We start from the raw sequence: 17,333 nt of genomic DNA on the forward strand, positions 1-17,333 counted from the left end.
TTTTTGTTTTTTGTTTTGCAAGATCAGAGTTTCAGAATGTTATCCTTGGACTTCATAGTCCCAGCTATGCCATCCTTTCCAATTCCTTTAAGTGAACTTCAAATGATGCTCTAACCAGGCTCTCCAAAACTCATCAGGTTTCCCTGAGAATTAACTCTTCCACCATGATTTCCTATTTATAGCACAGTTCCCCCCATTTACCCAGCCTAGAACCATTTTTGATCATTTTCCTTCTGTCCTTCTTTACTCAGTTCAATCAGACTTCAGATTATCTTTGCACCTGAAAAATTCCAGTGACAGCACCCAAGTTTGGCCTTCGTTCTTGCCTAAATGATTAACTGGTTGCATGGTCTATTTCTCCTATTTCAAATTATCACACTTATAGTGGCCTAAAATGCAGTTTTAATGAGATCACCTCCCAAAACAAACAGCATCATTGGCTCCTCGTTGATTAACCAACTGAAAAGAGCATTCTCATTATTTACAATCCTCTTCCGTAAGGATCCAGCCTGTGCCTAGACATTCCTTTCACTTGTTTAATCTACACTGTCCACAAATGTGACTCTTTGTATCTTTACCTTCCCCAAACATGTCATGGACCTTGATCATGAGTATATAATCTTCACCTATGAAAATCCCATTAAGGCCCATCTCACCTGAGGTTTTTTTTTCTCTCTCTTCCCACTTTTTAGTGTAATTGCTCTTGACTGCCATCCATGTAAACATTATTATATCACTGTACTACAAAGTGAAGTAATAGTTATACAATTATCTAAGTGCCCTCGTCCTCCTTTATTTATAAAGGTATCATATTACTGGGTACAAAATTCAGTCAATTTCATGGCTTTTAAAAATCACAGAGTAATTTTCAAAAATAAAGATCTAGATTATTTGTTGTCAGTTTACTGTCAGCCATTAATGTTCATTGGTTTGCTCATATTTTGAAGAAAAGTTTTGTTTAAAATATTTTGAAGAAACTTAAATACATATGAAAATAACATTTGCTTCCTTTTCCTCCACTATGTTTTCTCTGAGATCCCTTAGCACTTACAGTTTGGTTCCCAACACAATTTAATAGTTACCACTTTCTATTGCAGTCTGGCCTTAATCCAGTATAAAGTGTCACTCAGAGGTCTAATTTCAGTAACTGTTATAATGCTGATGCAGTAGCTAGGTTTATTTTGCTATCAGTGCAGATCCTGAAGAAAATAATTGCCAGTTTGATTAGGTACCTAAGTGGCAGACAAATTTCCATATCTGTAAGTGTAACAAAATGCATTCTATAAAGTGCAAGGATGACTTTGATCATTCATTATCACTTTTAGGCTTTTATAGCATTTATTTTTATTCTGTTTGATAAGAACTTTGTGAAGTCTGTTACAGAAATCTATAAGTCCCTTTTATACCTGCATATTTAAGTGATATGAGAAATTGAATCATGATCATTAAAACTGGCTCAGTGTTCATTTACCATGGAATAAAAAAGAAAAATTATCAAGGGGTAATTTATGAAGTGAATAATTATATAAAGTGGCATTATAAGGCAAAAGCAGAAAATAGTTTCAGTATTTTGAGTAGTTTTTGAAACATTTATTCAGATATTTATTGAAATGTAAAAACAAAACAAAAGAAGGGGGAAAAAAAACCCCACAAAGACTTGAAAGTGCTTAACTATGACTTCTGTGATGACTTCCAAATCTCTATCCCTAGATCCAATGGGAACTTTTAGTTTATACTTTTTCCAAGGGTGGAAACCAAGCCATAGTTATTTTTGTAATCTCAGGTCCTAACGCAGTGCTTGCTACCTAGGAGTCTTCAATTTTCTATCTGTGTTTTTGTTTATTTATTGGCTAAAATTGAAACTCACTGATAAGTTTCAGCTAAACTTTTTCAATCTTTTGCCTGGCATTATTTAAAATTCTGCTGGAATTTCACACTCATATTTCTAAAAGGTAATCTCCTATTCTACCCATACTCTGTGCCAAAATAGGTTTCTTTTACTCTCAGTGTTCCCACTAGATTTTTTAAAATTAGGAACTACTTCAAACATACCATAAATTAGGGAGACTAATACAATGAACTCCAAAATACCCATCACCTAGTTTCAACATGACTGTTGTTTCATCTGTCTTCCCTCTCCTTTCTCCTTCTCCCTCTCTCTTTCTCTTCCCTCCCCTCCTGCTGAATTGTTCTATGGCAAATACCAATCATTATGTCATGTCATTCTGCTGGTACGTTTGGCACACATCTCTAAAAGCATGGGCATTTGTTCTAAAGGCCTGATTAGATTTAGGTTCCACTAAGCAAGAATAATTTATGCTAAATACTTCATATTGTATACTTCATCTGGGATATATGTCTGTGCCACTTTTGGTTAGATGAAAGTTGATCAGTGAATTTAGGTGGTGACATCCATTATTGTCCATTATAAAGTTTCCCATTTAGCTCTCAACTAGCTACTTCATACATTGATAGGCATTACCGAACTCTATTATTAAGGGTTGTAAAATGTTGATTTTCTAATTTATTAGGCCTTCTATATTTATTAGTTGGAAGATATTTATAAAAGAGATTTTTACTCATCAACTGAGTGATGTTTATAGTGTATGACAGGTTTATACTGTAAAGACAAGATTAATGCTTCAGTTTTTCCATTTAATTGAAAATACTAGTTTGTGTAATTATAGTTACTTAAAATGGTGCTCACTGCATTTGTTTGTTTACTTATTTATTTCTTTTCTTGTGTGTGTATTAATATGAGCACATGGATTTTTTTATTTCAATGCATTGTGATAAATTCATTATTATTATTATTACTTTGATGCTCTATTTTTTTTTTTATCTTTGGTTAATGAAAACTCCTTCAAATTGACTCATTTTTAAAATTTTACCCCATTAGTCCTTGCTTACTTTGTTTTCTGGTACAGGAAAATGTCTCTGGGTCTCTTGTATCTTTCCTTCCCCAGCTTGGTTCAGGTTATTTTCTGTCTTGGTTTATTTTAGAGGGAAGTGATAGAGAAAACAATCTCTATGTGAAGTGTATACATTGGTATTATGTTCCCATTGTTTCTCCACTTATTCAGTTGATGAAATTAGAAAATATGTATTTTTGAAAAGACAACAACAGGGGCACCTGGGTGGCTCAGTCATTAAGCCTTTGCCTTCAGCTCAGGTCATGATTCCAGGGTCCTGGGATCGAGCCCCGCATTGGGCTCCCTGCTCAGCAGGAAGCCTGCTTCTCCCTCTCCCACTCCCCCTGCCTATGTTCCCTCTCTCGCTGTGTCTCTCTCTGTCAAATAGATAAATAAAATCTTAAAAAAAAGACAACAACTAACAAATTCCAATGTGCAATTCCTAATTCAAATTTAATAGCACAGTATGCTTCTTAATTTTTTATTTGATATTTATACCTTTTCCATTTTTTTACTAAAAATGCATGTTAATCCCTATTAGCATTAGCATAATTATTTATTTATACTTTTTATTTTATAAAAATATTCAAGATATTAATATTAGTATTACTTCCAATGATCAGACTAATAAATTAGATTTACATTTTCTTGCAGCTGTATGTGTATTTAGAACAGATATTATGAGGATATATAGTTAAAACGATATCTAAGGTCATTTGAAAAAGTACTCTTTCAGTGTGGTTATGTCAGTAATTTGGTATAGAGCAGAATTCTTTCATTTTAGCTTATTCTTAATGTTCTGAAATTGAGATTTTTAATATAATTTTGCATTCTCTATATTAAAATTTATGATCAAAAAAAGGAAATATATGTCAAAATAGATGAGGAGATCTTAGTCTCTTCTGTTAAATAACCCTTTTTTTAAAAGATTTATTTATTTAATTTTAGAGAGAGCTTGAGCAGAGGGAGGGACAGAGGGAGAGGGAGAAAGAGAATCTCAAACGGACTCTGTGCTGAGTGCAGAGCCCAGTGCGGTCCGATCTCATGACCCTGAGATTATGACCTCAGAGGAATCCAAGAGTTGGATGCTTAACTGACTGAGCCACTTCGTATTTCCTATTCTTGGTGTTTTTATTTTTATATATTTATTTTTATAAGTAAAAGAAATGCACACATGTATTTCTATAAATATATATATCCATGAGGTCACCCTTGTTTTGAAAATGGTGAAATATTACACATACTGTTCTGTCATTTGCTTTTTCACACATACAAATATGTAGTTGAGATGGTCCCACATTATCATATAAACACCTCCCTCTTTCCCTATTACAGGCAGATAATGTTCCGTTGTGTTGGCATACCATCTCTCTGATGATGCAAACTACTTCTAACCCAAAGATTGAAATAAATCATCTGCTGTAACAAGAGGTGATAAGACATGGTTAAATGCCTAATAAACAACTTAGCAATTAGTAACACAAACATTTACAATTCCTAAGGGCTAAAGATTTCTGAGATTCTAACTAAAAATACTACGAATTAATGATTATGATCACATCATCTTATCAATGATTAAATGTTGATGTCTTTTGTTTCATTTAGCATAAATTATTTTTTAAAGATTTTATTTATTTATTTGACAGAGAGAGACAAAGAGACAATAGGAACACAAGCAGGGGGAAGGGCAGAGGGAGAAGCAGGCTTCCCGCCGAGCAGAGAGCCCGATGCAGGGCTCCATCCCTTGACCTGAGCCGAAGGCAGACGCTTAACGACTGAGCCACCCAGGTGCCCCTCATTTAGCATAAATTTAATGAATAATTTACTATGTGCTAGATTGTGTATTAACTCTTGGGATCCAAAAATGAAATAAATATTTGACCTTGGTTAAGCTAACATTTATCTTTGTAGATGTAGGAAGATATATTTACAAATTTTCTTGATCTATGAAATTCACAAATTGTTGTAGAATTCAGAAACAAGACTAAAAATACGTGTTGTTGGTTGATGGACATTATGATTAGGATATTTACAAAAGGCTATGTGAGCAAAGGAAAGTGTTACTGATTTTCACTAAGGGAGTTGAAATATGACAAATAAGTACTCTATGCAATAGATTTCTAGAGTAAGACTTGTTAAACTCTTTGTAGACTTTTGCATAGGTAAGCTCTATTTAAATACATTTCTAACCCAAGCATCAATCACCCAATCCTGCCTTTGCAACCTCCCTGTTTAAGAGTGCTCCATAATCCATTGAGTGATTTGTCTCAGATCCATTCCCCAAGGGAAGTTAATTATGACGTTCACACTTTTTCATGCTTCCTCCAACTCTGACACTGGCCACTTCATATTTATCTGCTGGTAATTCCCTCTCTTCATGCACCACTGCTATTTCTATAGACAATTTCTGTATGTAACTAAAGTAAAAATATAAAACCAAAAAATTAGAGGAGGTAAGGAATTAAATCTATATAACAGATATAACAAACCCATCACTTAGATAACTATAACACACACAAATTAACCCTTAGAAAAACTTGTGCAAGTTTTTGTAGACATTGTCTTATGAAAGGTGTTGAGTGAACTTTAAACAATTTTAGTAGAAGCAGGGAATAAAACCTGTCTGACACGGGTTAAAAAATAACTGAATTGGGGGAAAGAATTGAAGAAATATATTTAACTATTTTTAACAGTTAAGGGAAATGGGAATGGAAAGCAGTAAGCACTTACTACATACTGATATTTTAAAAAATGTAATTGACTTGAAACTTCACAAGGGTAAGAAGGTAGTGTGTCTTCATCATGGAAGTCCCAGTGCCCAGTATAGCAAATGTGTGACACCATGTAAGTGATTGAAAATATTTGTTAAATGAATGTGTAAATTATTTACAGTTCTGATGAAATTATGATGTATCTTGATCCAAAAAACATTAGTTGGACACAAAATACCCTGGTATTCTATACTTTAAAAAATATATATTTGTGTATTCACACCTGTTTTCCACTCACAATATTGAATTGCATTCTTTTTGTTGTCATTAAACAAAAATTAGTATTCCTTTATGAAGAGCATGTTTCTGTGCAGCAATTCCAACACAATAATTATGTTATATATTACGCAAGAACTGAAAATGCTTACATTCAAAGGTTTGAGTAAAATATTTACTTTGGTTTTTATTATTTTTTTCCTTCCCTCTAATTTAAACTTTACCAATAAAAAGAAAAGGTTATCATGACCAAAATAATATTTTCTAATAGTAGTTTTCTACATTTAGGGCTCAACCTTAATCTCATTTTACTGCTCTAAAAATCTTATTGAGCTTGCTTTTGGCAAGGTAGAATGTGCATTTGACATTAGAAATTGTACACTAATGGAATAAATAGCTTTTTTAGAAAAACAAAACAAAGCATGGGATTATATTGGAAATTAGAAGCCAAAGGAGTCAAACAAAATATTCCTGGCTTCTACACTAGACCATGTTTATGAAAGTTTTTAAAAACTTTAAAGGCAAATAAATAAATAAAAATAACCAAACTTCATTTCTATTCAGTAGGCTCAGTATTATGAACTGAAAGCCACTACCTACTTCTAATAAATTCTACTTACCGACATTTCTCATAACCTACCCTTGCGGCCAAGTATAAATTACCATGCACATAATTTACTTGGAAGCAAAGATGATAATAAATTCTCTTAAAATGCTGTGTTTGTTGTGGCTCTGTTATTGGTAAACAGCTGTAATTCATAAAATTTGGGAGAATTGATATTCGAGTACTTTCAAGTCTCTTCATAGGTCTCACCTTCCTACGTGAACAATGACTGGTGGTGATTTTTACTTTTTTCCTCCCTGTTCTTTATTACTTGGATTTTCTAGATGAGTGTATATTATCTTTAACATTTCATTAATATGTAGCACACACCAGACACAGAGGAAAGCAGGAGACAGCCCCAGTGGTAGTTGGACGAGTTTTGGTACCATGGGAGGAATTCTCAGTCTTTTCTCCTCCCCCCAACAGAATCTAAGTCTCTCACTTTCCTTTTTGTCAAGATTGGTGTCTTAAAGGACAATTTAGAATGCAATGTTCATAGATTGCCCATGTTCCCAAATAACAGTCATGTTTGTTAATAGTTTGGACACAAGTGAGTTGTTAGAAAGGTGAGAGGGAGGCAGGATAATACACCTTCTTCCAAAAAGTTCCAAGTCTGGTAATTGAGCCACTTCAGCATAGTCATAGGTTTGAGGTGTTTTGTTGTTGTTGTTTGATAAGGACAGCCCATACCTCAACGTTTCCTTCTTGTTACTTTTCATCTTTCTGTATCCTTATGTTTAGATGTGATTCTCATTAACAGATATGGCCCAGTTTTTTTTTCTTTTTCTTTTCCTTTTAATTCAGTCTGGTAATTTTTGTCTTTTGGCTGAAGAGTTTAGTCCATTTACAATATTGTGATTAGAGAATTGTTTGAGTTTGTTTCCAGAATCTTACTTAGTATTGACTCTTGGACCTGTCTAATCTATAATTTGACCGATTCTTTGCGTTTATAATTTCAAACGCATACACACACACACACACACACACACACACAGATATTCTTTCTCATTTTTTAAAAATCACATTTGATTCCTGTTCCAGATCGGATCCTCAAGAACTGAATACCAAGATGGAGTTGAGGTATTTTAGATGTTAGTTAGGTCTTACCATCTTGAAAGAAAGAGGTTGGAAGCAGAACTGGGCAGGGGAAGAAATGGAGCTGTAACATAGGCCTGTTGACGATTCAGCCAAACTTCATAGGGAACTTTTTTTTTTTTTTTAAGTAATCTCTACATCCCACATGGGGCTCACACTCAGGACTCCAAGATCAAGAGTTGCAGACTCTTTGACTGAGCCAGCCAGGCATCCCATGGGGAACTTTGGGACAAGTATTGCCTGACAGAGTACCCCACACAGAGCAGGAATGTAAGCCTTTATATTGGCATCTTGCCCAGTTAGCAGCCTCAGTTAACCTGGAAAGGATGTAATTTCAGGTGAAACTGCTCTCTGAAGGTGACCAGACCTCAGCTGGAGGCTGTAGGCTCATCTCATTCCGCACAGGTGGGCAGTGAGTCTTCAGAGAATCTCAGCAAGCCATCTCTGTGTCCACTAAAGAAAACCAGCCTCAAAGTTGGTTAGTAAACACTTTATTTGTTGTCTTACTGAGGACTATAGTCCAGAACAATCTTCAGATTGCTCTGAAGAACTGCTCCAAAGTTTGTTAGCTCCAGGGAATTAAATATACAAAAGGGGGAAAGGGCATTTGTGCTTACAAGTAGTTCTCCAAATACTTGTGTGTCACAAGGTATAATTTGTTATAGTTGTAAAAATTAAGGTTTTCTGATTTCCACATAGACACAAGAAAGACGTTTAGGTCGTCTTAGCACATTATGTTTCTATCATTTCTGATTTTTTAAAAATACTGTTTGCATGCCTCTGCTAACTGGCGTTCTGGTTCTTCCTGTTTTCAGTTTCTCCTTGAGGTCACTCGAGACACCACAGAAGGCTGACATGAGTCACTTACTTTATGCACTGCAGTTTTAGTGCAAAATTGTGTGCACAGTCCCTTTTTAAAACTGATAATCTCTTGTTCCTTCATTAGGCATTTATTTTAAAAGTCATATTCTTAATGTTCAATATTTTAGTTTTTATAGTTATGGTTCTGTAACTTATGTTTTCCCTTGCAAATTGAAGGATTTATTCTTACTATTAATTAGTATTTCTTGAAGCTTCATTTTTTTTAAAGACTTTATTTATTTATTTGAGAGAGAAAGAATGAGACAGAGAAAGAGCATTAGAGGGGGAGGGTCAGAGGGAGAAGCAGTCTCCCTGCTGAGCAGGGAGCCCGATGTGGGACTCAATCCCGGGACTCCAGGATCATGACCTGAGCCGAAGGCAGTCGCTTAACCAACTGAGCCACCCAGGCGCCCTTCTTGAAGTTTCATTTAAGATAACTTTTTGAAGGCTGGTTTCGAGTATAATTATCCATCAAGAGTGTTTGCTTCTTTCAGAGGCCTGAAGTTAAAAACCAATTTAGGATGACTTTGTTTTGTTCTGGGGTTATTTGGGATGGGAAAGTTGGATAAACAGGTAAGGTAGATCAAGACCCTCAACCGTAGGAGTGTGGTTTGGAAATTCTCAGAGACTGAATTATTTTTGGCTTTATGCAGAAACAAGATCCCGTCTACTGTATATTTACACAGTATCTTCTTGTGAGGAAGCTTTTTATCCATTCACATGTATAGAGTGATTGCATTAGAGAGGCCCTGATCTCCAACTATTTTGATCTTACTCCTTGGTCGTAGGTTTTATCTATCATAAAAATTCCTCTGATTTTTTATTACTTTCATCATACATACAAAATCAGACTTTGAAGAATGTACCTATATTCCTCAACTGCATACAGTATCCTCTTCTAGTATAATATTACAGCTGATCCTTGAACAATGTGGGGTTAGGGCTGCTGATGCCCTTAAAGTAAAAAAAAAAAATCCTTGTATAATTTTGACTCCCACAAAACTTAACTGCTAATTGCTTACTGTTGATTGGAAGCCTATGACATAAACAGTTGACTAACATATTTTGTGTGCTTATGTATTATATACTGTATTCTTACAATAAAGAAATCTAGAGAAAATAAATTGTTAATAAAATTATGAAGGGCGCCTGGGTGGCTCAGTCATTAAGCATCTGTCTGTCTTTGGCTCAGGTCATGATCTCAGGGTCCTGGGATCAAGCCCCTCATCGGGCTCCCTGCTCAGCGGGAAGCCTGCTTCTCCCTCTCCCACTCTCCCTGCTTGTGTTCCCTCTCTCACTGTGTTTCTCTCTGTCAAATAAATAAATAGAATCTTAAAAAAAATTAGGGGAAAATATGTTTACAGTACTGTATTTACCAAAAATAAGGTGCATGTAAGTGGACTCATGTAATTCAAACCCATGTTGTTCAAGGGTCAAATGTGTAATCTTATGAAGTATTCACTGAATAACTTAAAATATTTGTATGCCAGAATGAAGAGAAACACAGAAGAAGGAGATTACACAAAATATAGGTTCATGAAGAAAAATGTCAATATGCCTTATCTGCTTCAACCTGTGCCCTATTTGCCAAGACTATGACAAAAATTAACATCAGTAGGGTGGATATCAAAGCTTCCAAATCTTTAGAATTCTTATGTTCCAATGACTCTACCCCTTCATTGCATGAGCTGAGTTCCAGAAAAAAAATCACTTTAAAAAGTAAATATCTTGACATGCCTGGCTGACTTGGTAGAGCTTGCAACTCCTGATCTCAGGGTCATGAGTTCAAGCCCCACATTAGGTGTGCAGCCTGCTTGATAGTAGATATCTTGATCCCAAATCTTCATAGAGTATTTGTAATTTTTTATTATGTTTTATTCACCTTACAACAGTGAGAGTATTACAAAGTTCACAATTCTGCCTTAGTCAATTGTGCGCTGTGTAGCCTATTCAAATTGCATAATCTCTTTAAGCCTCAGTTGCCTTATCTATAAAATAAGAAAAATAAAAATAATGCCTATCACCTATTGTCATTCAGCTTCAAAACTGGCAGGATATTCAGGTATAAAATATACGCTCTGGAGGAAAGCATATCCAGTTTCACTGAGAAATGGAATTTGGAAGATATAGGGGAACCACAGCCATAAATTGAGTAAATCATGTCAAGTTTCCACTTACTCATATGAATATGTATTTTTGGGCAAAGTTTTCATGATAAGATACAGATTTCAACCCTCCTGTAAGTTTCCTCCCTTAAGAAACCCCAGCACACCATCAGAATTTTACACATTAGCGAAAACTGACATAATAGGTACACGCTTGAGTAACTTATCTTCTTTGTTCCTAATTATGTGATAGGGACTGGGTTAAACTGTGTGATGATCAGTTAAATCAAATCATTATAATATGTCATGTTAAACATTTTATTCTTTTTTTAGATGGGAACAAATTGTTTTATATTATGATGTTTATATCTTAATTTTTATAGTCCTCAATCAGTGTTTATTTACCAGAAAAATAAAATGTGTAAATGTTGCAAATATGCCACAAATATTAATGTATGTTAAGGTACAAATTAGTTTTTTATTAATCTATCATAGACACAAGTGACAGGTATTTAAAGATATCAAAGATAGTAAACTAATGTCTAGAAAATAATTTAACCTCTGACTTCCTTTGGAATAACATTAACTTATTGTGCCTAAGTTGTGCATTAATAGATTCACACCTGCAGATGGTCTGAGATGGAAATTATTTATTCAATGGCAATATTATTTTGTTGCCATTGTATTAGGAACAATAATAAACATTGTTAGTTATGAAAGCTCTGCTTTTTCTTCTTTCTTTTGATCTCACATACACCTCTCCTCCAACACACACTCCCTAGGAGAAATCTCCTATTTTAGTAGCTTGTATATACATGTGATTAAAATAAATTATGCCTTTTTTTAAAAAAAAACTAGAGATCATATTCACTTATAAGTAAGAAGACAATCATTTCATGTTTTACCATCATCTGCATTATTGTTACCATGCAAATGAAAAAACCTATAATTTTTTAAGCCTATAATTTTAATAAATGTAAATGTGCTAAATATTTTATATTTAAAATAGAATTGGAATACAAACTACACTGTTCTAGGAATCCCCCAAAATTCAGTAAAACCTTATTTCTCTGGAAGATACCTATTCAGAAAAAAAGGAGTAAAATAAAAATTGTCAAAATAAATGTTCCCAAGTCGATGTCAAATGTGTAGATGCCCAAGACAGAGATGAGCATTGTTAAAATAATATTTTGTAAGGAATTTTGCCTTTCCTATTTGTTTACTCTGAATAACCAATTATGTTTTGTCAGAATCATGTGGACTTTGTTTAGCCCTTGTATTTCTGTGAAAATAACTTGGAATTTTATGGATAGGAGAGAGAAATATTCATTATCTATGAGACTTTTGAAAAAAAACTCTCTTCCTCTTAATTTCATCTTCTGTAAGTTATTCATAATATACTCATATTAAAGTGCTTGTACAGTTTGTGGAAGAATTTATGAGATCAATATGGCAATTATAATTGGTGATACTATTATACAGTATATAATATACTAATAATATAGAATTATAAGCATGGATACTATTAAGTACCCTAACACAAACTTGAAAGGATTTGTTTTGATGCTTTAGTACTTGTATTCTAGAATTCAATTTCTAGTATTTTTTTCTTAAGTTGTTTTTATATATCTTTTGTGAGTCTGGCTAAGAGAATAATTTCCTTTCTTGCCAGGTTTAAGTTCTTACCAGTTATTTTTCTTTTGTTATCCCCAAGTTTTACTGAACCTCTTCTAATCTTTTCCGCCACTCTTAGATATCAACCACACTATCATTTTTCTCATTTGAGGCTTTCTCTATATTTTCATTAAGTGCTTAGTATTTGCTATAAACTCAAAGTTATTTCAAAGTATACTCTTTAACCCTGCTCTTACTACAGAAAATTGATTATTCCCTCAATTTCCTTTTCAAAATATGAACTGCTAATTTCTCATGGGTCCAGGTATGGCTTCCCCTTTTAGTGAGGTGTTGGACCTCAGACTGGCTCAAATCTGATCCTGCTATACTATGTATCCAAGATTTCTGCTTTGCTGGAGCCAAGGAATAGTAAATTCCCTTTTACAAGAAGGTTTTCTCATATAGAAGATAAAACCTTTTCTCCGATTATAAAGAACAATTATGCAGACTGTTTCCTGTGTTGCAGAAAAAAAAATGTGCTTAGAGGCTTCCATTTTTTATCAGGTAATGCAGCTACAAATAACTAATGTGTTTTGAATAAATAACATGTTTTAGTCTGGGAAGTATAAACTTTATAGACATTTTTTTCTTATACTTTCAAATGTCCTTCAAGGCAAATAAAACACATGTTCTTTCCATATTGCAGGGTAGGGGGACTTCACTCCCAGTATAGTGTATTCTAAATTTGCATTGACTTTTTTGTAATTTATTAATAGGAGGACCCCTGAGTCCTCCACTCAGTACTTAATTATACTTTTTTTCTTTTTAAAAATTATCCCTGTTTCCTGAAAACCAGAAATATCAAATCAGAAGAGTTTGAGGAAGTTAATAAAATTATAAGATGTTAGCTGAACTCCCAGTGAGTTCAAGAAAGGATATGAGGAAAAAGCATATTTTAAAGGAATTCATGAGAACAGAAAATGTATTATAATCCCCAATTCTTTAGTGAAATTGAAAGCAGATATTCAATAGTTACATATACCATCACAAAGTAGTATAACTAACATCCATCTAGTGCTTATTATTCCTATTTTTGGTACCATGCTTAGTGCCTTAACTATGTTGTCACAATTTATGCAAACGACTTTTGAAGCAGGTAATATTATTGTCCCCTTTTTTACAAATGAGAAAATTAAGAGGTAAAGAAATCAAATACATTTTCCAAGGTCAGAGTAGATATTCACAAAATAACTCTAATTATTATCACTGACACCAGTTTAATGATTTCAAAGAAAATGCAAAGAGTTACTGGAATTTCAGAATCAGAATTGATTCTGCTAAGGTGATGGAAGAGAGGGAGCTTTCTGCAGGAGGTAGCTTTTGAGGCAGATCTTGAAGTATGGGGAGACTGGAGCTATAACTAGGTGAGTGAAAGGAGTGAGAAAAATCTCAGCCAGAAGAAGCAGGAACATGACATCCAGTTTCATATCCATCTGTGATCGCCAAAATGAATCCTCCAAAACTTTAATTAAAAAAATTAATTTATAAAAAAGAAGACTCCAGGGAGGAAAAATAAAAACAATTAAAGGTTTCTTGCCTGCATTCTTAGAACACCCTCTCCACTACCCTGCTTTAGAATAAGTGAATAAAATTATCGAGTTTTTTTAACTGTTTAAATTGTATTTAAACTCAAGGTAGTTCACATTTTGTGTAATATTAGTTTCAGGGATAGAATTTAGTGATTCATCAGTTTCATAAAACACCCACCCATTCCATCAAGTGCCCTCCTTAATACCCATCAGCCAATTGCCCCATCCCCCTGACCCACCTCCCCTCCAGCAACCCTCAGTTTGTTCCCTATAGTTAAGAGTCTCTTATGGTTTGCCTCCCTCTCTGTTTTTACCTTATTTTTCTTTGCCTTCTCTGTATTCATCTGTTTTGTTTCTTAAATTCTGCATATGAGTGAAATCATATGGTATTTGTCTTTCTCTGACTGACTTATTTCGCTTAGTATAATGCTCTCTAGTTCTGAATATCCGCATCCTTGCAAATGGCAAGATTTCACTCTTTTTGATGACTGGGTAATATTCCATTATATATATATATATATATATATATATATATATATATATATATATATATAATCTCACATCTTCTTTGTCCATTCATCAGTTGATGGACATTTGGGCTCTTTTCATATTTTGGCTGTTGTGGATAGTGCTGCTATAAACATTGAAGTGCATGTGCCCCTTCAAATCACTTAAAATTATCTGCTTTATATAGTGTATCATTAAAATTATTCTTCTGGCATTCAGGATTTCCCAGTGTCTTTTATTTGTTATGGAGATCAAGAAACTAGCTGGAATCAGAACTCTTTAGACATTTTTGAAGATATATATGGAAAATTAGACACCAATTGAGGTGCAATTGATAAGACATTTGATATATTTCCCATAAACAAAAAAAGCTATCATGTGCAGGTTTGAATCATTTGACACAAAAATTACTTTACTTAAAGAATTACTCTCATATCCAGTCTCCATTCCTCCTTTTGTCTCTCTGTACACAGCTTTGGGACTTGAAAGCTCTGAAAATAAATAGGGTATGGTAGGGCTTCAGCCCACCTTCCATACCTTGTCCTGCCCTGATATAAAAGATGGAAAGGAGGACTAGTGAAACCACTGGGAAATTTCCTTGCCCTTCAGCTGATTGAGAGTCTCTGGTTACTCTGGAATAGAAATAGAAAACAGATGTCTCTCATTTAATTTGTGTTTTCATAGTTTCTCTATCAATTGTTGTTCTTATCTGACCATCATCTAGCCATCCATGCCCATTGGCATGGAACCATCAAAATGACATCTGTCTCATGGGTGCTTCATACAGATTCTGGAAAGTACTATTATTCTACTATGGCTCAATATCAAAAATATAGTACAAGTCCTATCTCCTTCAGTAGTATCTCTTCAGTAATATCCCCAGTGGGCTCTTGCTACTGAGGACCCCTTCTGGGAGATATTTTTCTACTACGGAGAGTTGTAAGAGCAGTCAAATATAGCTATCTTCCTTTGTTCTACTTAATCCTTGGAAAACTCACTCATCCTTGTTACTCTAAACTGTAGGAGTTGAGACTGTTCATCTACAACCCCATCTCTTTTCTTACCATCTCTCCTCAATTCTCTTCTCTTTGCTCAGGCTAAGCACACAGCAATCAATGGATTTGCTTTCTAGGAACTGTCCAAACATAGAATAAATGTGAAATACCCTAGATTGTTACAGATATGTGGAGCCTGGAACTAAATGTCATCTCCTGGACACCCAATATTTATTACAAAGAGTTTAGCAATGTGAGATTCATGACCTGATTCAATAAAGAGAGAAGATTAGTTGATTTTCAGTATTATTACAAGGCCTGCTAACATAAATATGGGTGGAGCCCAGGAAGCTAATTATGAAGTGATAAAAGTTCAAGGTGTGCAATACCAGACTCTGGCTGGTTGTATCTGATTTTGAAATTTCAAATCTATGTTCCAGTTAATGATTTGCTCATTTTTCTTTAGGAATTCAGTATCTGTTGATGAAAAGAGGCACTTCTACTTCTCTTTGGTCTCTTACCTGAAGCTCCATGTCGAAAACGGTAAGTGAGCTTCTTATCTAAATTGGACATTATTGCCAGTAACCTGTGAATAAAATACACATTATTTGTGTCTCTAATACACATGTGATTTTAAATGCTTACATAAGTGCAGGTGGCTTAATCCAATTAAGATGTTTTTAGAATGGTGGAAAAATGCTTCAAGTCATAGTTTAAATGCTCTCATCTCAGAGACTTGACACACCACTCTCCAGCCACTTGTTTCTTCTTTATCATCTCACTTATTTCCTACATCATACAAATCAACATCCATGTTGTATTTATTTACTTATTTATTAACTGCCTTTCTCCTCCAATTAAAATATAATCTCTTTGAGGACAGACAGATACCAAATATAATATATGCACTACAATATACTGATACTCAGGACAGTGACTCACACATTGAATGCATAATTATAAGCAGGAATAATGGACAAAGGCTGCATATTGAACTGTTAAGAGTGTTAGGAAAACCAAGAGTGTAATTCTGTCAAGTATGAACTTTAGAAAAACTCAATAAATATTGATACAGTCCCTTATTTCACCTCCTAATCTTACTAAATAGTCAGTACTCTGTGAATTTGTGTTGGTTGAATAATCAAAGTGTGAATGGTTGAGTGACTCTCTTCTCTACTTCTGTCTGTTGATTTCTCTTTTTTCTTGCATTATCCCACATTTGTGTGAATGTTTTGCTCAAAAATCAATCAAAAAGATCTTCAATTTCTCCCATACTTCAATCATATTTGGTAATGGAGTTCACAATACATTTCTTTATTTACTTATTTGTTTGCAGCTTTTCTTGAGATGAGTAAGAGTCAATTTTGTATTTTTTTGGAGGAGTGGGGGTGCATGGGCTGGCCATTCATATTTCCAATGACTAATCTTACAAGTAAAGAAAATACAACTTATTTTTTATTGTGGGGAGGAGAGGGAATAAATATGAGACTAAATAATAGTAAACATATTTTTCCCATATATAGCCTCAATATATTATCTATTTACTATTTTAAAAATGCAAGTTTTTAAAAAAATTGGAAAATAATAGGGATCGCTCCTTCTGAATTATATAAACAATAAAACAAATGTAATAAAAGTATGGAAACATATTGAGAAATTACCTGTAATCCTCCTTCCCTAAAAGAATACTTTTCTTTCTTTTTTTTTGCTTAATTTCTTCTAGTTTTTACTGATATATATGCATATATTTATTATAGTTATAACCACTAATTATAAACTTATATGTATCTTGCTTTAAAAAAATTACTGTTACTTAACTGTTTTACCATATAGACACATGGATTATAATTAGAGTTACTGCCTGATAACTATTCCAGTCATTGAATGCATTTCTATATTTCTAAGTAATTATTTCTATATTGTTGAATTTTGTTGGCTTAAATAAGTACATGATGAACATACATATAGCTCTTCCTATTCTTTGAATTATTCCCATAAGTTCCTTTAAGTAGAATCACAGTGATCAAAGACTAGAAGCAACAATTTAGGTCAAATAACTTTGTA

The 17,333-nt window shown here is 33.9% G+C and overlaps 1 pseudogene; it reads right to left on the bottom strand.

Moving 5' to 3' along the window:
• LOC114222919 (small ribosomal subunit protein uS15m pseudogene) overlaps positions 1–15,842 on the bottom strand; it is a 179,331-nt pseudogene extending 163,489 nt beyond the window's left edge.
• Between the last annotated feature and the right edge of the window lie 1,491 nt (positions 15,843–17,333).

This window comes from Eumetopias jubatus, unplaced genomic scaffold (genome assembly GCF_037043125.1).
Source record: "Eumetopias jubatus isolate StellerSeaLion01/CBP00866 unplaced genomic scaffold, mEumJub1_p1.0 scaffold_3, whole genome shotgun sequence".
Classification (NCBI taxonomy): domain Eukaryota; kingdom Metazoa; phylum Chordata; class Mammalia; order Carnivora; family Otariidae; genus Eumetopias; species Eumetopias jubatus.